Genomic DNA, 21,526 nt, shown 5'->3' on the forward strand with positions numbered 1-21,526 from the left:
CGTCATGAAAGCGTGATGCAATTTCTGTGGCTACATTTGTTGCACGTCATGCACAGTAAGAGTGTTTCTAACACCAAATAAAAAGTCAACAATTAGCGAACACGCCTTCTCCTCAGTTAACCCACTGAAACCCTTGCTGTTAACAGTTCTTTACTGCGTGCTTTACGAGCACCTACATATCATGTCGGTTCTTTCAGCTTTATTCATTAGGTTTTCAAAGGCATAAGTAGAGCACCAGAGGTGCGAACGCAAAATGTGTGGTTATCTGAAGAATTGATTTCCATGGCAGCGGGGCCAAGCGATTTAGCATTTCTATAGTTCCAGGAAAGGAAAAGCGGCACTTCGCCTTTGTCACGCAGGCACAAGGCGACGTGCGGCAGACGCCGTAGTCGGCAGGATTCGAACCTGCGCAGGGAGTCCCCAACGGATTTCGAGTCCATCGCCTTAACCACTCGGCCACGACTACAGCGAGCTTCTTGCCGCCGCATTCCTCCTATAATCTAACACGGAGTGCGAGGTGGCTGCGGAAACTTTTTCAAAGTCGCTCTCCGTTAAAAAAAATAAATACCTTTCACAAAATACGTGCCGGCAGACAGACACGCCTCAGAGGGTTTAAGGCTGGCTTCACGTTCAAATGCTAAAGTCTCCCCGTCCGGATGTCAAAATGCAACTTTGGCAGACAGAAAAAACATCAACAAACCACAAATGTGGACAAGGATTTTACAAGCTGCACCACACTGCACTTTCAAAAGCATTTACATTCCTATTAGACGCAGGAATTTCCTTTGATTTGCGCGCTTACGAACGCCATGGAAAACGAAACAAAACAAAAGCCCTCAGCTCCTGCACTTGATTATAATGCCATTACGTGTCGAAGCAGTAATTTACGTCATCCTACCACTGCAACAAGGGGAATAGAGGGAAATGAGCACACGCTACGAATCGTCTCAATCACTCCCTAGAGTCGTTAGGCGCATTGAAGGGTGCACCCCCATCATTAATCGTTGCGCCTCTGTGAAAGGAAAGCTCTTGGGCAGTCTTTGAAACAGCTCGGATGAAACACTTGATTGCTTCCATGTGCACCTGGAGCCCATTTCTTATTTTCACTTCACGCCGCCCAAAGCATTTCTAAAACAGGAGATTCGCGTTTGGGAATGCGCCCTGCCCTACAAATAAAACAGGTCTACGGGTCTGAAACCTGCTCCACGGAAAACAGTTCTGTTGCGCTTTTGATCAAAGGGAGATTCGCTGTTCTTACTTTTTGATGACATAACACCCAAAGGGGCTTCGTTGGAGCTGGATTCCAACCAGCATCCTAAAGTTTCTTGGCGGTATCCTTTACAGTCCTCTGTTCGGTTGACAAGGGACAGAAGGGGGCAGCTTTCCTCACACATACAGTGCAATGTACTGTAGTGTTCCCGTTCATCGAATTCGCAGTTCTGCATCAGACCTCTAACTCGTTTCCTTAGCTTGGATTTAAGCCACGAAGCAGGCTTCTACTGTATAAACGTCTAGGGGAATCACAAACTATTTGAGAGGCCATCATCCCAGGGGGAACTGACAAAGTCTATCCCTAAACACCTAGCGCAGTCTCTCGAGAGACTGTCAAAAATCGCTTTCTCCGTTTGCGTTGCAAGTAAGTGAAAACGCGGTCTCAACCCAGAGCCACTTGGCAGCAGCGGCACGTAAATACTGTCACTGCTCGATACCAACGTTAGCCTACTATACCATGTTCAGCCACCGCTAGAAAATGTACGGCTCTAGAACCGGAGCAAACGACAGGATGGCCAACGTCAAACGTGTCAGACATGGAGAGCGACGAGAAAGGGATTCGAACCAATGCGTGCAGAGCACAATGGATCAGCAGTCCATCGCCTCAACCACTCGGCCACCTCGTCGAGGAAGCTAGGCTGTCCGGACATGGCTTGGCGCACTCCAGATGATCTTTTTCTTTTTTTTCCCTCGTACTCGAGGGTCATTTTCCTGTTCCACATGCGATTTCAACATTTTCCTTGGGAGATGTCAAGCCAGCAAGCCACTGCTGTGGTTCAGTGGCCAGTGTGCAGTTCAGTGGCCCTGTTGTACACAGAAAGCACATTGAGCTCCTTGGACATGAAAAGTTCCAGATAAAAGCCATTTGTCATCCTTTCTCTTGGTGTCGATGTTGCTATTGTATGTAAAGGTGGCAACTTGCTCCGCGAGCAAACGACAGGATGGCCAACGTCAAACGTGTCAGACATGGAGAGCGACGAGAAAGGGATTCGAACCAATGCGCGCAGAGCACAATGGATCAGCAGTCCATCGCCTTAACCACTCGGCCACCTGAAAACCGTCTTTAAACCGTTCCGTCTTCAGGGTGAGGGGGGCGCTCACCCTGAGGTCTGTGCGGGTCCCAATGCCCCAGCATAGTGACGGAGATGCTGTGTTGTAAAAGGGCGCTGTCTTTTGGATGAGATGTAAAACCGAGGTCACAGCGCTCTGTGGTCATTCAAAATGACCACCAAAACCTTTGACAAAAGCTCTTGGTAATTGATGGTCTTCAATAATGCTTCTCCTTTAGGTACATTTTAAATCAGCTGAAAAATGCTGTGAAATGGGGGGGCACTTCAGGCCAGTGTAGGATTTGGGTTACAAGAACCATGAAACTGCACGAGAAAGCCCGTACACTGAATTACACGGCTTTCTATTCAAAGGAGGACAAAAGAAATTCCCTGAGTTTGATTTTTTGCAGCACAGAGAGAACCACTGTCGTGAGGCTGGTTAGCTCAGTTGGTTAGAGCGTGGTGCTAATAACGCCAAGGTCGTGGGTTTGAGCCCTGTACGGTCCAGGTCCCTGTTTGTGAAACAGGCAAATGATTGTCTCAGGGGCCCATTCCTCATTCTCAAGACACATGTATGCAGTATGTACACCGTGCATTGAGCAATAGGGACTGAATACACCAAAGGTAAGGTTAGAAGTCATTCTGAGGTGCCACATCTGAGGGATACAGCTAGGCATCCGAAATGGAGGGTTTGAGACCCTTCAGGAGTACTGCATCCTTTGAGACAGACCCGTGCATGTTAAACAAATGATCATTTCTTTCGGCATTAGGGACTAAATATACTAAACATATGATGCTAAAATGTTATTTTCACATATATTAATGTAATAAATGATTGCTTATGCTTTATAAACAAATCTAATTAAAATAAAAGCTTAAGTTTTGTATTTATCTTGTACCATAGAACATGATTTTCTTTGTATTTCAAGCCCACAAAGTGTCCAAATGACGCACTACATGATATAAGGAAGATTATCACATGCATATCGGTATTATCTTTCTTATGAAAATGCATTCCTTTCATTACCTTTTACTTTTTAAAATGAACTCAAATTGAGTATAATGTAATAATTTAAGTAGAATAGATTCTAATAATATAATGATCCAGTGTTTTGCACTACTTCACTGCTTCACTGCTCTATGCCATCTGGAAATAAATCCTCAGACTGCTTACTGCCCTGGGCATGTACCAATAAATTAAAGGAGCACATCTGTTTATCACTGCGTTGAAGCAGGAGACACACAGTCTCTGCAAACACATCCTAGATACAGTGTTCCAGCACCTTTGACCTCATCCAGAACATATCATTTCTTGAAAGGGATTGCTGTCCGAATGCACATCTGAATCCCAAACAGAATCTCTAGTAAAATACGATCATTTGTGAAACAGGCAAATGACTGTCTCAGGGGCCCATTCCTCATTGTCAGACACATGTATGGAATGCTTTCACCGTGCATTGAGCAATAGGGATTAAAAACACCGCAGGTAAGGTTAGATGTCATGTTCTATGATCATTTCTTTCAGCATTAGGGACTAAATATACTAAACGTATGATGCTAAAATGTTATTTTTACATATATTAATGTAATAAATGATTGCTTATGCTTTATAAACAAATCTAATTAAAATAAAAGCTTAAGTTTTGTATTTATCTTGTACCATAGAACATGATTTGCTTTGTATTTCAAGCCCACAAAGTATCCAAATGTTCTATGATCATTTCTTTCAGCATTAGGGACTAAATATACCAAACGTATGATGCTAAAATCCTGAAAAAAGGATGTGCTCCATCTCGTCAGTAGATTGGATTCCAAAACTGATTTGGGTCAATATACATTACCTTTGAAATTAAAGTACAGTCTACTGTAGGGAACCATCAACTTAGAAAGCATTGGCCTTCCCTGGGGGTCAGGTAGGTGCAAAAGATAAACCTTTATCCTATCTTTATCTTAAGATAAGTGTCCAAGCAGTATTTTTCCAAGTTTCACCAAGCTCATCATGTTGCCATAGTAGACAAAGTTCTATAAAATGTTAAATAACTTTAGAAAAAAGCATCTTGGTCTTTCAGTACTGTACAAGGTGAATTAAACTGTCCCTGGTAATAAAAAGTAATTAGAAGCATCTCAGAAACTTTATCTCTAGAAACATTAGCTGTTTTATATCATGTAATTTAGTGTGATGTCAGAATTCAAGGACATTATCACACACAGAAATTGGTTCAGTTAAATCTAAAAAACACAGCTAAACATGGGTTTAAATGTAACAGAAGTCTTACCTCTTGTCAAAAGATTTAATTCAAGAAGCGATGTAATAAATGATTGCTTATGCTTTATAAAGAAATCTAATTAAAATAAAAGCTTAAGTTTTGTATTTATCTTGTACCATAGAACATGATTTTCTTTGTATTTGAAGCCCACAAAGTGTCCAAATGATGCACTACATGATATAAGGAAGATTATCACATGCATATCGGTATTATCTTTCTTATGAAAATGCATTCCTTTCATTACCTTTTACTTTTTAAAATGAACTCAAATTGTGTATAATGTAATAATTTAAGTAGAATAGATTCAGGTAGGAAATATAGAGTCATGATGTTTATGGCTGACATAATTTCACATGGGTGAATTTTAAGCTAAGAAATAAAAACATTTACAATGAAGATACCATTGCTTAATTTTAAATGCCTTTAAAAAATAAATACCTCCTGAGAATAATTTGCCACTCCCAGATCCTTGGTAAGGTACTGTTTGAATCCAATCAGGAGAGGAGCATCCAGGGAGTGCTTTCTATAGAGTCCAGCTTGGGCCACTCTCTTCCGGCCTGCTGATACTTTTTAACTACTCAGGGCCTGTAAGGATATAAAACACCGGTTTAAACATTTTATACCTATAAGACAAATTAGAATTTTAGTAAAAAATAGATACATCTGAAAAATAAAAAGTCTTACTGCTGATAGAGTTCTTCAGAGCTCACATCTTCCCCTTCCTTATCCGCTTCTGTTTCAGTTTCTAGAGCAGCCTCTGGCATCTCTTCCTCCTGGACAGCGGCCTCTTGCTCAGGGCCGCTGGAATGCAGGTAGATTCTTTTCAACATGCTTTTACATAATATGTTGTAACAATGATTTCAAAAAGAAACTACAGAAGCCTTACAGATTAAAAATATCTCACCTTGCCAATGTGTCTTCAGGCTTCCCATGTACAAAAAGGCCCAAGGACTCTAGCAGTCTTACAACCACTATCCTCTTTGCCTCACCAGACACGATCTCTATTCTGTGGTAATCCACGATGACCCCGTTCTTCAGGTGATTCATCATGTCCTCCCTCGCCTGTTGAGAGGCCATCCTGATCTTTTCTGCCGTGGCGTGCTTCATACACGCCCTCTTCAAGTGAGCAGGAAGCTGATCAAGAGTATTCAGGCACATCTTGCACACCAGGGGAATCCTCGCGGGTTTCCTTTGAAAATAAATAATACCATCTGTGTATAGAAACAAGCTAAGACTGATTTCTTAAATTATCCTTAATTTTCTCTCTCATAGTTTGAGCATAATGATTTTATTGCATTTATATAAGAATTGCTCATTGCTCCTAAATAAATAATGGTTTCATAAAAAAGTGAACACTTACTTGGTCTCAGTCACAGACTTTCCAATAGAAGCCATTGTGGAGTTCAGCAACTGCAGGTCCTAGAAGTGGGGAAGGAATTTTAAAAGAGAAATTGAATTACAATACAGAAGGAATGGCTGAGGGATCACTGAAATATATATATACAAATTCCAAAGACTGAGTCCATATAGAAACAACTACCTTTCATTTTCAGTATAAGAAAAAAAAAACATTATCTTCCAAAGCATCATAAAATTGTCCCTTCTTCCAGACTCTACTTCTCTCTTGTAGTAGTATAGCAGACTTTTCCAGGTGAGCAGATCACAGAGTCCGAAATGAGCTTCCTCCATCAAGCAAAGTACCTGAACATGACTCTGTCTTCATAAAAGCGCCCCTGTAATAAAGAAATTAAATCCGAAATCAAGAGGGCAGTTGCCTACTGAAATACAAGAAGTCATCAATTTTAACCTAGCAACACATTAAAGGCTGCATCTATACAAGTACGATTCTAGAAATGCTCACCAGATTACGTTTTAAGAAGGAACTGCGCCTCAGGTTCCGCCGAGATCTTAACTCGGATGGCAGGATTCAGAGTCCGGAGTGCGGACTGATGGCGCACGGAGAGTCCATATACTGTGGATCCCTCAGTGATCTTCCGCGTATTCAAACCGCCAGCGTGTGACTCCCCTGTCCCCGTGACCTCATTGCTCTGCTCTCTCCTCTGTGCAGCTGAGCCCGACTCACGGTAAAATGGAAAAAAATATGCCCTCGACGTGAGATTTATTCTGGAGCGAGCCAGTGTTGCGCATAGCTGCCTTCAAAGCAGTTAACCCAGGTTCGATTCCTGGCCAACGCAGTTACGAATGTTTTCAAATGCTGTCATGAGCCTTGGATTGTGACTAGCAAAGCGAAGCCTTTTGAAAGAGCTAAAGCACTGCAAAACGGAATTGAAGGAGAATCTTACAGGGGATTCTGAGCAGTGTCTGCATACATGCAGTCAGATAAAGGTGCTGAAAGCTTGAGCTACTCTCAATGTCATGCTGCCCTTCCCCGGAGTAAATCTGTTACATTGAAAGAATGCTTCTGGCAGGTTCAAAAAGAGACCCTTGTTAATTGGAGAAATCAATGATTTCGAATGAATTCTGTATGCGTTAAAAGACAGCTATACACAGAAAGCTGTTGGACCGGTGCGCTTTACGTGCTGAAATAAACACGCGACAGCCCCGAAATGTTTCCAGAGTGCTGTGCACTGAAGACTTGCCTGGTGCTCCTCCGTGCAGATTCTTTGTCCTTTACCCATCAGTCGGGGTCTCCTCCTAATCCCCGTCTCATCTGTAACAATCAATGACGAGGCCCCCCTGTCCGTGAGATTTAGTACTCGCGCAAGAGACCGGGGGCAGAGCGCGAACGCGGTCCCCCGCCCCCCACAAAGTGCACGCTCCTGGTTCCCTCTCGGGGCCCTGCAACACAGCGGAAGGGCAGCGAGAAGGAGCCTCTTGCTCTGACGCCGCAAGGCCACAAGAGGGCGGAGGCGCAGCGCGCCCGGCCGACGTGTTGGACCGGTGCGCTTTACGTGCTGAAATAAACACGCGAAAGCCCCGAAATGTTTCCAGAGTGCTGTGCACTGGAGGTTCTTGTCTGGTGAAGACTTGCCTGGTGCTCCTCCGTGCAGATTGTTTGTCCTCCTCCAGTGCGGGACGAGCCAACACAAGGGAGCGCATTCGCCAACATCCAGGCACGCAATGCGATTTGGAAAGCAGCTCCTTTCCAAAGAGTTGCAAACGAACGATCCTTCAGTCCCGCTCGGGGGGCACGGAACCCCCGCCACACACAGCTTCAAGTAGCGAGTCAGGCGCCAGGGCTTTCGCTTACGGCCACACCACCCTGAACACGCCCGATCTCGTCTGATCTCGGAAGCTAAGCAGCGTCGGGCCTGGTTAGTACTTGGATGGGAGACTGCCTGGGAATACCAGGTGCTGTAAGCTTCTGCTCTCCCGGCCAGCAGGGGTCGCCGTTGGTGCCATAGGCTTTGGGAGGAAAACCTGCAGGATGGAAAGGTGATCTATAGCCTCATCTCTAGAGATGTTTTGTTGCTGTGGCATGTGTGTGACCCATATTCAAAAAAAAAAACCCGTCTGTAAAACGAATATCGAAGCTGCCTCTAAATCTGCAAATGAAGATGAGTCGATAAACCACTCGTTTTTCGTATAACTAGACATATATTCATTTGTTACCGATTTCATTCATTGAGCACGGATACAATAGAGGTACAGCCATTCACTGTTTGACATGTCTGCACTGGTACAGAACCGAGCAATCAGAAAACGGGTGAAACTGTCTTTAGACTCAGCATACAGTACCGAGGCCCCCCATGACCAAATAAAGGCTAACCTCGATAATCAGCCTAAAGAACGCAGACTACAGCAAAACGACTGACTTTGAAAAGGGAATGAACGTCCGGAAGGAGTAGTGGAACTAGCTTGAGATGCTTCTCCGGACCCCTAACTAAAAGCCAGCGAGAACCAGCAGCGGCGTCGACTCCTTTCGAACCGGGATCCTTCCGCAGCCACGCAGCTCGTGGTGTCCTAACCCTCCCGTATCTGATTTTGGACCAAGCACATCAGGGGAGAGCGCGAACGCAGTCCCCCACTACCAGAAATTATGCAGTCGAGATTCCCACATTTGGAGAATTCGCAGGGGTCAGCACAGCCGGAGTGCAATGGCCGAGCCTCGCCCTGGGTGAACCGATTTCGATTTTTAAGAACTTTATTTTCTTTTCACAAAAAAATACAGGACATCACAAATCAGAAAGCTTTACATTCATATACATACTTAAAACAGTATATATGATCACATCTCATTACATTTTGACATGGTAACAGTTACATAGCAACAATTTTCTTTTTTTCTGGTGCAAATCACATTCTTTACTTAAACTTGATAATGTTTTTCACAGTTTCTTGAGATATTGACCTATGCTCTCTATTTCCCACAGATTTTCTGCTTCCTCCCTCCCTTCTCTCCACAGATCTCTGAGGTAATAGTTCTCTCGGGTGATGAACAGGGCCAGGCTACCTGCTGCCTTGACTGGGATCTCGATGCCTTTGAACAGCCCCATGTTCCTCACTCTCCACAGGGCAACTTTCCCACTGTTCACCACGGCCCAGATCCTGTCAAACACGTCAGGAGGAAGTTTGACAGGAGAGATGCCGTATATGACGAAAGCAGCGGTCAGGGTAAATTGGGGCGAGAGAGCCAGCAACCAATCTTCAAACTGTGCCCAGAAGGCCTTAGCAAAAAAGCAGGACCACAGGAGATGGGATACAGTCTCCTCCTCGCCGCAGCCCACCCTAACGCAGCGAGGGCTGGGGGTGAGGCCCCTACGGTACAAGAAAGTTCGTACCGGTAAGCACTGGTGGACGACACTCCAGGCTAAATCTCTGTGAATGTTGCACAGAAACTTAGAGGATGTGTGTTTCCACACCTTCCTTGTTTGGGCTGATGTTAAAATGCCCACATGGGTCTGCCTATTGTTCTGGGGTGCAACGAAATCTTCCAGTTTTTGGACGCTGACATCTCGGAGGGGAATATGGCCAATTGGGTGAGATCTTAGAAAACTTTTAACTGTCCCATAAATTGCAGGGCATGTGTCAGAGAGTGGGACGTCCAGCTTGGGTCTGACACCCCACACTCTGAACACCTCCCTACCAACCCAGAGCCTGGAAAAATAAGTCCAGGTACGCGCTGCAGGTGCTGTTGCAAAGCCTCTCAGCACAGAGGCCAGGAAAATGCACAGCAGCTTCGTAGCAATATCTGGGACAGACTTCCCCCCTGAGGGTAGCGGCCTGTACATTATTTCCCTTCTGAGTCTTTCCTGCTTCCCACCCCATAGAAATTGAAACATCAATCTCCTCATCACCGCCGCAACACGGTCTGGGATTGGGAAGGTAGAAGCCAGAAAATTCAAGACAGGCAAGAGCTCGGCTTTGATGACCAGCACCTTCCCTGTCATGGTGAGGTCTCGGTCCTTCCATTGCATCAGTTTTTTGTTTAAGATTGGCAATTTGTTCTGCCAATTTACTGTTCCCATCTCTTCTCCAAAATACACCCCCAGGACCTTAATTCTCTTCTCTTGCAGCCTGAGATCATGTCCTTCTTTTGGCTCCCTCCAGTTCTGATAAAAAATCTCACTCTTAGATTTGTTAATTTTTGCGGATGAAGCCAAAGAGAAACGATCACAGCACTGCAGAGCTCTGCTAATTGAGGCATTGTCAGAGAGGAGCAGGGTGACGTCATCCATGTATAGAGATGTCTTTACCTCTCCTCCCCCACTTCCAGGCACTGGTATCCCATTAATGGCCTGATCCTGGCGCAAGGCACAGGCTAAGGGCTCCATAGCCAAAACGCATAACAAGGGGGATAATGGGCAGCCCTGCCTCACCACTGTTGCCATTAACCATGACTCTGCTGTTGCTACCTGTGTACAGCAGGTTAATCCACTTTCTCATGATGGGGCCAAACTTCATGTGCTCAAGTCCCGATGTTCAGTACTGCCGGTTTAGGCGGTCAAAGGCCTTTTCTAGGTCTACACCTAAAATGCAAAGAGGGAGGGAGCGATCCTCAGAGTACAGACAGACATCCCTCAACAAGGCCAGGTTGTCGCTCATCAGGCGTCCTGCTATCCCACAAGTCTGTTCTTTCCCTACCAGTGAGGCCACTACATTTTGTAGGTGCAGGAAAAGGGCTTTGGACAGGATCTTAGTGTCCACGCCTAACAGGCTGAGGGGTCTCCAGTTCTTTATGTCATTTTTTGCTCCTTTCTTAAACAAGAGAGAGATAGTGCCTTCTCTTAAGGAGTCAGGCAGCAATTCTGTCTTATATCTTTCCTCGAATAGGACCAGTAGCGGATCCTGAAGCAGATCCCAAAAGGTGCAATAAAATTCTTTAGGGAGCCCGTCAGCACCTGGAGTTTTCCCCTTCTGTAAGCTCTCCATAGCCTGTCTCAGCTCTTCTACTGTCAAATCCCTCTCAAGTACTTCCCTATCTTCTTCACTCAAAACGTTTTCTAGCTTTGAGGTAAAAAAATGAATTTCTTCATCCTTTACCTCTGTAGAGCTGTACAGTCTTGAGTAGAAGGCCTCGGTGCAGGAGAGGATAGCACTCGGCTCTGTTCTCTCTCGTCCCTCCTCATCAACTACACTTTCCATGACAGACTTGGAGCCTACCACTTTCCTGAAAAAGAAGCGAGTACACTTCTCATTTTCTTCCAAGAACTGCACTCTGCCTCTTAACAGCACTCCTCGACTACTTTCTTCGGCTATGCTCCGGATGTCCTTTTTTAAAAGGGTGATATCCTCGAGCACATCGAAGCCACTGTGCAGCATCGTGTAGAGACGCTGCAGCTGCCTCTGTTTCCTGGCTAGCACTCCTCTCCGTCTGGCAGCAGCCTTCCTTCCCTCAGCCATGAAAAAGACCTTTGTCCTCATCTTCACCTCCTCCCACCACTCTCCTACTGACCCGTACAGACACTGCAAGGACAGCCACTGTGATAGTTTCTCCTTGTAGCGGGATACTACCCCCTCGTTCTCTAGCAGCTTTGTGTTGAGTTTCCAGAGGCCTGGGCCAAAGACAGTCCCGCCCTGGAGTTCCACTCTACACCCTAAAGCCTGATGATCTGAGAAGAAGACAGGCTGAAGAGTGACCCCAACAACTTTCACTCTCTCTGAGACAAAGCAATAGTCAATTCTGGAGCTGCTATTCCTCCCTGACCATGTATATCCTGCTGTTGTGGGATATATACATCTATATGTGTCTGAGAGTTTAAAGTCTTGAACTAAGTTTTGCAGGGCCAGTGAGCTGGAATCCAATTTTATCGGAGAGCTAGACTGCCTGTCTGTGTGCTCTAAGATACAATTAAAATCCCCTCCCACTATCACGTCTGTGCTACTTAACAATAGGGGAGAGAGTGCCTTGAGTAGCTCCACCCTTCCTCCCACGTCAGTAGGACAATACACATTGATTAGCCGCAGGTTAACGGTCCCCCATTCCACATCCACACACAGCAACCTGCCATCTATGACCCTCTGAATACTTTTCAATTTGAAAGCCCATCCTTTGAAAAGAATGGCCACGCCAGAGGCTCTGTTGTTATTGTCCCCTAACCAAACAGAAGGCCCTTTATCCCACCTATCTTCAAAGCTTTTATACCTCTCTTGATAGGCTAAAGCACACTCCTGCAACATCAACACATCTCCCTCTCTCTGCTGGAGGTAATCAAAGACACACTGACATTTAACTCCGTCATTGATACCTCTGGTGTTAAGAGAAATTATGTTTAGAGCCATATTACATAAGAAAGTGGAACCAGTCTTTACAAAACACATTTCTCTTCGGTCTCACCTGTTACCTTCTTCTTTTTCTTTTTCTTCTTACCAATTTCCTGCCAGCCATCCTCTGAATGAGCCTTCATCAGGGTGGCAGCAGTAAAAGCGTTCACGGAGTCCATTTCAAGGAAGGGGGTAGAAGGAGGGGTGGAGGGGTTCCAGCTGTCCCCATCGCCATGCTCTCCTTCCTCCTCGCTCGGGGAGAAAACAGAGTCATTTTTCCTTTTCCTCAAGTCCAGCTCCTGGGAGCACTGAGGGGAAAGGGGTGCAGCCGATGCACCAGTCTCCTCTTCCCCCTCACCCACCAGCTGTTGCAGATCCTCCGTGATGGACTGGATGGAGGAGAGGAGGGCATCTGTAGCACTTGCAGAGTCTGAGAAAAGCAGCTCCGCTGAATCCTGGGTATCGTCGCTGGACCCGCTCCACCGGGGGGCCCCACACTGGCCCTCGTTCTGAGGAGCAGGAGTGGGGGAGGGGAGGGGGGAGAGCCCAGCCCGCCTTCAAGGCCTCTGCCCTGCCGGTCGTGGTTGGCAATACACCTGGCCTTACAAACGAGCCAGTGGGGCCCGTTCAGCTCCGGGCTCATCGCCTGCGGCTCACGGCTTGCGAGTGTGCCCAATCCGTGCGATAACTCGGAAAACACCCGGCCACACTGTGCCGGAAACGACGCACTCTGGGAAGCCGCTATGCAAAGCGAGGTCCCAAGATCCCCTGCGGCCGGACACTTCCCACCCCCCAAAGAAAAGAGCGCCAATCAGACGGCCGGAGACCGAGGACTCGCGGAGCAGACTGCCACAATCGCCATAACAAGACCGATTGCGAGCGTTTTTGTTTTCTCTCTTTGACCAGCCAGGCTGCGCCCCACCCGAAGGCAGGGAAGCACAAAAATTGCATGGAACTCATTCATGCTCCTCTCCACGGAAATCTTTAGTAAAAGGCGAAAGATTTGTACGAGATGAAGAGAAACCAGAATGCGTGGCTGCACAGCTGCAGGAGCCCAGGCCGCCTTCAAAGCCTCTGCGCTGCCGGTCATGGTTGGCAATACACCTGGCCTTACAAACGAGCCAGTGGGGCCCGTTCAGCTCCGGGCTCATCGCCTGCGGCTCTCAGCTTGCGGCCGTGCCCAATCCGTGTGATAAGTCGGAAAACACCCAGCCACACTGTGCCGGAAACGACGCACTCTGGGAAGCCGCTATGCAAAGCGAGGTCCCAAGATCCCCTGCGGCCGGACACTTCCCGCCCCCCAAAGAAAAGAGCGCCAATCAGACAGCCGGAGACCGAGGACTCGCGGAGCAGACGGCCACAATTGCCATAACAAGAGTGATTGCGAACGTTTTTGTTTTCTCTCTTTGACCAGCCAGGCTGCGCCCCACCCGAAGGCAGGGAAGCACAAAAATTGCATGTAACTTATTCATGCTCCTCTCCACAGAAATCTTTAATAAAAGGCGAAAGATTTGTACGAGATGAAGAGAAACCAGAGTGCGTGGCTGCACAGCTGCAGGAGCCCAGACCGCCTTCAAAGCCTCTGCGCTGCCGGTCGTGGTTGGCAATGCACCTGGCCTTACAAACTAGCCAGTGGGGCCCGTTCAGCCCCGGGCTCATCGCCTGCGGCTCTCGGCTTGTGGGCGTGCCCAATCCGTGCGATAACTCGGAAAACACCCGGCCACACTGTGTCGGAAACGACGCACTGTAAGGCACCTTGAAGCGTGCACCCCCAACATTCTTCTTTGCACATCTGTGAAAGGTAAACTCTTGAGCAAACTCTGAACCAGCTCTAAGGAAACTAATCCGATTAGACGTTACTTTGACTCATCCTTTAAGGGACCCTTGATAATTGGAGAAATCAATGATTTCGAATGAATTCTGTATGCGTCAAAAGACAGCTATACACAGAAAACATGCAGGACACTGCTCATGATGTTTCCCGAGCCGAAACACAGTGCGTTTTTCCAAGCCATCTGACAAAGCCCGCCCACTGAAAACTGCAGCAGATCGTGTAAAGACGTTCAACTTTGTAACTACTGCACGCACAGGAAGCAGAATAAATTCCTCTTTTCAAACTGTCAAAGGTTTGCTTTGCGAACGCTGCAGGACATCGCAAAATCTCTTTTGAACGGGGACAAACGATTTCTTATGGGGCGCAGTAAGTACAGACGTTTAAAAAGCTCCACTCATGCCGACGATGCAGCATGAAGAAGCGCAACCTAACGTTTGACAGACAAAAGCCGGGCGCCGCTACGAGCAATATGAAATCAAACTGACAGCACACGGCGTTTCGCGCTGACTCAAAAGTGATCTCGACAGACGCTGTTCTCTGCATAACACTGAAAGAGCTAAAGAGCGTTTCTGTTGAGACGTAACCCAGTGGGCAAAAGACGTATAATATACGTCTATTAAACGCATACCTTAGACGTCTAAATGTGGTCTGCAATTCGTCTAGAATGAAATTCTAATATACGTCTATTGTTATACGTCAATTATACGTCTATGATTAGATGTTCATTATACATAAATGGTTGGAGTTCTATTATACGGATAAATTTAGAGGACTATTATACATATATGGTAGGAGTTCCGGATAACTTTAGAGGACTATTCTACGTATATGGTTGGAGGTCTATTATACGGATAACTTTAGAGGTCTATTATACGTATATGGGTAGAGGTCTATTATACGGATAACTTTAGAGGTCTATTATATGTATATGGTTAGAGGTCTATTATACGGATAACTTTAGAGGTCTATTATACGTATATGGGTAGAGGTCTATTATACATCAAAGTTAGGTTTTACAGGTGTAGAAACTAGTAAATCAACCCAATGATTTGGTTTAGAAATTTATTCTGAAAATACACATTCACACCTGAAAAATATGTATTTCAAATTATACATTGTATACAATCAATCAACAATCAACATATGGGCAATAATCATAAAAAACACAACTAGTCTTAAACTTCAGCTACAAATTCTGGTAATATGGCAATATACAGTATAGTAACGGCAAACACAAACTAATTACATTAACACACTAACTCAAAACCACATTTTGATTCAAATATACATTTTAAAATGTACAACTTCTATATTTCCAAGAAAAAAAAATATTACAATGGAAGTTAAGACGATTTTTGTCCACTATTTGCAAACCCTGTGTAATTGTCCTAACAGTTAGAACCAAAAACCTAGTATTTTCAGTGTCCAGATCTCCTGGCCCCCTGCCTTGCATATGCATTCTTCAAGTAACACATTGCGTGCTCCTTTATTTCTTTTTCTGCTGATTTAGGGCGGGACTTCAGCACCGCAGCTAGGAGAAAATTATATAATATTACTTCCCAAATTAATGATGATTAATATCTTCTTTAGTATAATCTAAAAAATGAACGGTTTACTAAGCTCAAAGCTGAAATAAATGTATAAAATTTGGCTTGCATCATAGAAGTTGAGCAATAAAGTCTGTCCTAATTAAAGAGTACCCAAAGTTTGAAAGTACAACATAGAATAAGAATAGAGAAACGGCAAAACGATTTAGTGTCATCTTCCCCATTCACACCATTCCCCATTTCGAATGAATTCTGTATGCGTTAAAAGACAGCTATACACAGAAAACATGCAGGACACTGCTCACGATGTTTGCCGAGCCGAAACACAGTGCGTTTTTCCAAGCCATTTGACAACGCCCGCCCACTGAAAACTGCAGCAGATCGTGTAAAGGCGTTCAACTTTGTAACTACTGCACGCACAGGAAGCAGAATAAATTCCTCTTTTCAAACTGTCAAAGGTTTGCTTTGCGAACGCTGCAGGACATCGCACAACCTCTTTTGAACGGGGACAAACGATTTCTTATGGGGCGCAGTAAGTACAGACGTTTAAAAAGCTCCACTATTTTTATGTGCCATTTTTTGCTTATTCACTTACTATTTTAATCAAAATAATATTAAGAAAGATCTGTATGTATTCAGATAGTATTATTATTGTTCATACTTACTCGTCAAAAGAGGATTGCTGAGATATTTGCGGATATACTTCTACGTTTGAAAAACGTGTCCAAAATGGTGACCAACGAATACTAGCAATGCATTGTGGTATATAACCGGAAAATATGCTGGGTTCGATATTTTCTCAACGTATGCGTTTATTAATGTTGTCGATATTATGGTTGAAATTTAACATTGATAATACATCGCGGCTATGTGCCCCCTGCTATGAGCTGATGTGCAATTTTAACGCATGCAGTTAGTAAGGATCGGTCACTGTTGTATGGTATTATATACAGTATAATGACATTATGGAATAGGATGGGGACAGGCCTGGCATCACGGGGGGAGGGAGGAATGTCGCCCCTTCAGTTTTGGGCAAAAAGATGTACCTAACTTACCTAGGAGTATACGGCACTCTGCACAGTGTACGAAGTAATTTTCGCAGTAATTAATTTATTATATTTACTATATTTATTATACACGTGTAAATTAATTACTGCGAAAATAATTTACTTCGTACACTGTGCAGAGTGCCGTATACTCCTAGTTGCGGCACACACGATACATACAGTAAAAAGCCTCAGGCACTGTGTTAGATGTGTTTTCGACGTTATATATGCGTTTATTAATGTCGTCGATTTTACGGTTGCAATTCGACGTTGATTATACGTCGAGGCGACGTATATATACCCATAGCCGTATTTTCGCCGTGAATATACGTATATTCGACGAATCAGTGCCCACTGGGTAAACTCTTCAGCAAACTCTGAACCAGCTCTAAGGAAACTAATCCGATTAGACGTTACTTTGACTCATCTTTTTACGCTCAGTGCTGGATTGCTCAAACTCCAGCTAGGGTTAGGGTTAGCATTCCCACGCTACTTAGACACTTTGTTTACGCTCAGTGCTTGATTTTGGGAACTTCAGGACGAGTGGGAATTTTCTCCTATCTGTCAATTCTGTTTTGTTTTGGAGACTCTTGGCTGCCTATGTTGTACAGTGCAGCGTGAAGGAAACATTTTCCAAAACTGTGTCAGCTCAAAAGTTGTAAGAAAACCTCTCCAGCTGCTTTAACTCTCTTCATTTTTGTCATTTAAGGTGACACTCGATGTATAACTGGAGCCTCACATATGCAAATGGTGAGGCTCCAGTTCGACACCCAGTTCAACACCACTTTACAGTAAATGACAAAAGCATGGCAGACTGTGCCGGACCGGCAGATTACTTCCGCTTATTTTTACCATATTAAACAATGGAAATCCAACCACTTGCATTTGTGACACTTGATTTTGGCTGCACCTAAGACACTCTTAAATCTTCAAACACATTTCTCTTCTCCCGCAACACTCTTGTCTGTCGGCGCTATGTGGCAGCGTTGCATGACAACCCATCTCACCACGGAAAGGAACCTAACAGCTTTGGTAAGAGAGGAGAAAAGGACCTGGCCCGTACGCGGCTCAAACCCGCAACCTTGGCGTTACTAGCACCACCATCTAACCAACTGAGCTAACCGGCCTCACAACAGTGGTCCTCTCTGTGCTGCAAAAAATCAAACTCAGGGAATTTCTTTTGTCCTTTGAATAGAAAGCCGTGTAATTCAGTGTACGGGCTTTCTCGTGCAGTTTCATGGTTCTTGTAACCCAAATCCTACACTGGCCTGAAGTGCCCCCCCATTTCACAGCATTTTTCAGCTGATTTAAAATGTACCTAAAGGAGAAGCATTATTGAAGACCATCAATTACCAAGAGCTTTTGTCAAAGGTTTTGGTGGTCATTTTTAATGACCACAGAGCACTATGACCTCGGTTTTACATCTCATCCAAAAGACAGCGCCCTTTTACAACACAGCTTCTCCGTCACTATATTGGGACATTGGGACCCGTACAGACCTCAGAGTGAGCGCCTTTTAACACCACTTCCAGCTGGAAGCTTTGTTTTTCCCTGTAGCTCACCCTCATCCGGGTACTGACCTGGCTCACACCTGCTTAGCTTCAGTGGGTTTTCAGTTGCGAGTTGCAAAAGTTGGGATGCAAGTGTAGCGGCAATGCTTGTTAATAAGACAGAATTAAGCGTTGGTATGCTGTCCTAAATGAAGCCCCATCTCACCCCCCATCTCTGTGGTGCAGCCACAGAGAAAGTATTCATGCAGACTGATTTAAGTTGTTTTCTTTTGATAAGGAACAGCTCCCAGACAGGGATGCACTTAGCTAAGCCTGGCTATCATGATCAATGGTCATCCATTGGCGCCTATCTGTCTAGGGAGTGCCGAATGGACATCTGGACTGCATTCTTAAGTGTCAAGAGTAAGTGACTTATATCTCACCTTGACCAACCAATCAGGGACTGGCAGGGCGTGGTAATACCACGTGGGTCTCCAATGCCCGCCAAACTCTCAACCAATCAGCACACATCTGTGTCTTGGTGGAAAAGGGAGCGCAAGCTCAGATTGGGGCTCTCCTTGGCCATTTTCGCGCATCCTCAGAGACAATCACGTGACAACTGCTGTTGTCTGCATAGGGACTTGGACTTTGTTCTAAGCGCGAGGCCAAGCATCCCGTACGTACTCAGAATTCTACTAACGTGAATGCTCCGTTTGATCAACGGCAGCCTACAGTTGGACCCTCGTCGACAACCTGAATAGCTTATTCAGAAGCAGCGCTGGACCGGGAACGAACCAGTTTCTTCCCAGGCAAAAGAGTGACTTGTGAGGACTCGCGGTCACACTCTGTGCATAGAGACTTTCTACTAGCCAGCCGGACTGCTGGTAGATCCCCTTGGAGCAACGACTGCCCTGCGCGCCGCAGTCAGATTCCTCCGCCCGTCCTACTCCGAGCTGCAACTTGACTGGTTGGCCGGTAGCCAGAGGACGCCGACACAACGCCCATTGGACAACGGCTGGAACAGAGGCTGCAACAGAGCTTGTCAGCTGGTTTGGTGTTCGTGCCGGGAAATTCCAAATCCATACACAGTGGATAAGTTAACCCCATGTTCTACATTGCGTCTCGAGAATTCAATTGTACCTCAACACAAGTTGTTATCAATTTAATTCATGAGTAATGTATTTACTTCCGAGTTTAGAGTAACAATGGGTAATCACACTGATTAGCGATTTGGTAACCGAACGATATATATTGACATATATTCTCTGTTGTGTATCTCTTTGTGTTTGCATCTCTTCGAGATTATATATCTTGTATATTGATAACCCTCACAGTAAGGTCTGCCGCTCGTATCCAGGCAGACTAGTATATGTTTGGTGCACAATTTATATTAATAAATGTATCTCGTGTATTGAACCCGTGTGTGTGCGTTGTTAGTTGTTCTGGCGATTGATTTTCTAAAAGCCCCAAGGAACAACCTCGTGATTACTGCTACAATTAATAATTGTCTCAGTAAACCCATCAAACCACTACATTTAATGGCGTCCCTGGGTGGGTGAGTTTAGAATGAAATGAGACTCAATCGCACAGAATAACTGATGTTGCTGTGAGTTCAAGTTCAGCACAGCACCGCGGCTTTTATACGCGAATACCGGGTGTGCTGATAACTGCGTAAAGAAATCCCCCTGTTTTCTAGCGTTTAGTGTAACGTGTGCTGATTGGAAATCCATCTGCTCGGGTGTTTAGATTCCATACTGTATTTTGGTAAAAGGAAAAAAAGTAATACTCTTAAAGTTTCTCTGACGTAATGACAATGGCTGCTAAAATGTCTGAAGTGGAGTCGCTTATAAGTACTATTTCTAGCGACGACAATCCTGGTTACTGGAGCGGTATCGAAAAGTTGAACTTTGATGATATTGAGAAGCTGCAAGCAGATTTAGTAGCTAAGGTAGCGAACCAGCTTAACACAGGAGGGTCTGTGAACGCAGTTCAGGTCCTATCTAGTTTCGCCTTAAATCTAGCTAAACAGCTGGAACTGTCTTTGTCCGAGCTGACAAAGTTTCAAAAGCTTCAGGGAACGCTAGAAAGATATAAGGCGGAGCGAGTTGAGTTGTTGGATATAATCAGAGAAAAGAGAGTGAAAAGTGAGGAAAGTGAAGACAGACTCAGGGAAGTTTTAGGTAAATTAGATGACCTGTCTGCTAGAGAAACTGCGGCTGAGGTAGCTAGGAGAGACCTAGAAGCGAGCTTGAAAGAAAAAGAAAAAGAAATTGAGAGTTTAAATGAGCTCAGCCAGGAAAGGCAAAAGGAGTTAGATGCTGCCGTACTGGAAGCAAAACAGGCTAGATCCCACTTGCATGCCAGCCCACCTAGCAGCCCGGAGCGCTCACCCAGGAGGTTTCTCCCGGCCAGGGTCTGTGGTCGGATCGGCATGGGGGAGATCGCCGAGTCCTGCGCGAGACGCAAGGGCGATTCAATTCAGGCATAGACCCCCTGCTCCTGATCACGGCCGTCTCCCTGCCCGCGGAGAAACCGTAAAAATTAACCTCCACTCCCTGAGGCAGTTAGCCAAAGATGTAGAAAGGTTTGACCCGACAGTGTCAGGGAATAATGTGGAGACCTACATTGATGAGCTGAGATATACTTTGCAGTTTATGCCCGAAGCGTCCGAACAGGAAAAGGCTATGTTAGTAAGGAAAACTACCAGCCGAGCGGTCCACGAGTGGATGTCTAGACAAGGACTGTAAGGTCTGTAATAGCTTTGAGGAGCTGTGTCAGGCAATGTTCGGAGAATTTTCGGCTTTTATAGATCCCATATCTGCCGTGGCCACAGCGCACCATATTAAGCACAAAAAAGCTGAAGCCCCTCGCGACTATTACCCCTATTATATAATATTTTACTATTATATAACTAGTAAAATATTACCCCCGGTCCATTCTATTCCAAAAGTGAGAAACACCTGTTTTCTACATTTTGTCTGTTTTAAAACCATATCTCTTTAAACCAAACCAAGAGTTTGTCTTTTGCACTGATATTCTGATTCATTTCAATTTCAAAGAAAAAAAAAACATTATCTTCCAAAGCATCATAAAATTGTCCATTCTTCCAGACTCTACTTCTCTCTTGTAGTAGTACAGCAGACCTTTCCAGGTGAGCAGATCACAGAGTCCGAAATATGCTTCCTCCATCAAGCAAAGTACCTGAACATGACTCGGTCTTCATAAAAGCGCCCCTGTAATAAAGAAATTAAATCCAAAATCAAGAGGGCAGTTGCCTACTGAAGTTCAAGAAGTCATCAATTTTAACCTAGCAACACATTAAAGGCTGCATCTATACAAGTACGATTCTAGAAATG

At 45.1% G+C, this 21,526-nt stretch overlaps 5 non-coding genes across 5 annotated transcripts; 1 reads left to right on the forward strand and 4 right to left on the reverse strand.

The window, feature by feature from the left end:
- Positions 1–384: 384 nt before the first annotated feature.
- trnas-cga (transfer RNA serine (anticodon CGA)) lies at positions 385–466 on the reverse strand. Its single transcript has one exon. It is a non-coding gene; the product is annotated as a tRNA-Ser (tRNA).
- Positions 467–7,793: 7,327 nt separating this feature from the next.
- Positions 7,794–7,912, forward strand: LOC138232064 (5S ribosomal RNA). The gene has a single exon (XR_011187023.1). It is a non-coding gene; the product is annotated as a 5S ribosomal RNA (ribosomal RNA).
- Positions 7,913–8,548: 636 nt separating this feature from the next.
- LOC138231920 (U1 spliceosomal RNA) lies at positions 8,549–8,718 on the reverse strand. The gene has a single exon (XR_011186881.1). It is a non-coding gene; the product is annotated as a U1 spliceosomal RNA (small nuclear RNA).
- A 4,450-nt stretch (positions 8,719–13,168) lies between these two features.
- Positions 13,169–13,285, reverse strand: LOC138232022 (U5 spliceosomal RNA). The gene has a single exon (XR_011186981.1). It is a non-coding gene; the product is annotated as a U5 spliceosomal RNA (small nuclear RNA).
- Positions 13,286–13,676: 391 nt separating this feature from the next.
- Positions 13,677–13,793, reverse strand: LOC138232058 (U5 spliceosomal RNA). The gene has a single exon (XR_011187017.1). It is a non-coding gene; the product is annotated as a U5 spliceosomal RNA (small nuclear RNA).
- Between the last annotated feature and the right edge of the window lie 7,733 nt (positions 13,794–21,526).

Source organism: Lepisosteus oculatus, unplaced genomic scaffold, assembly GCF_040954835.1.
Source record: "Lepisosteus oculatus isolate fLepOcu1 unplaced genomic scaffold, fLepOcu1.hap2 HAP2_SCAFFOLD_62, whole genome shotgun sequence".
NCBI classification, from domain to species: domain Eukaryota; kingdom Metazoa; phylum Chordata; class Actinopteri; order Semionotiformes; family Lepisosteidae; genus Lepisosteus; species Lepisosteus oculatus.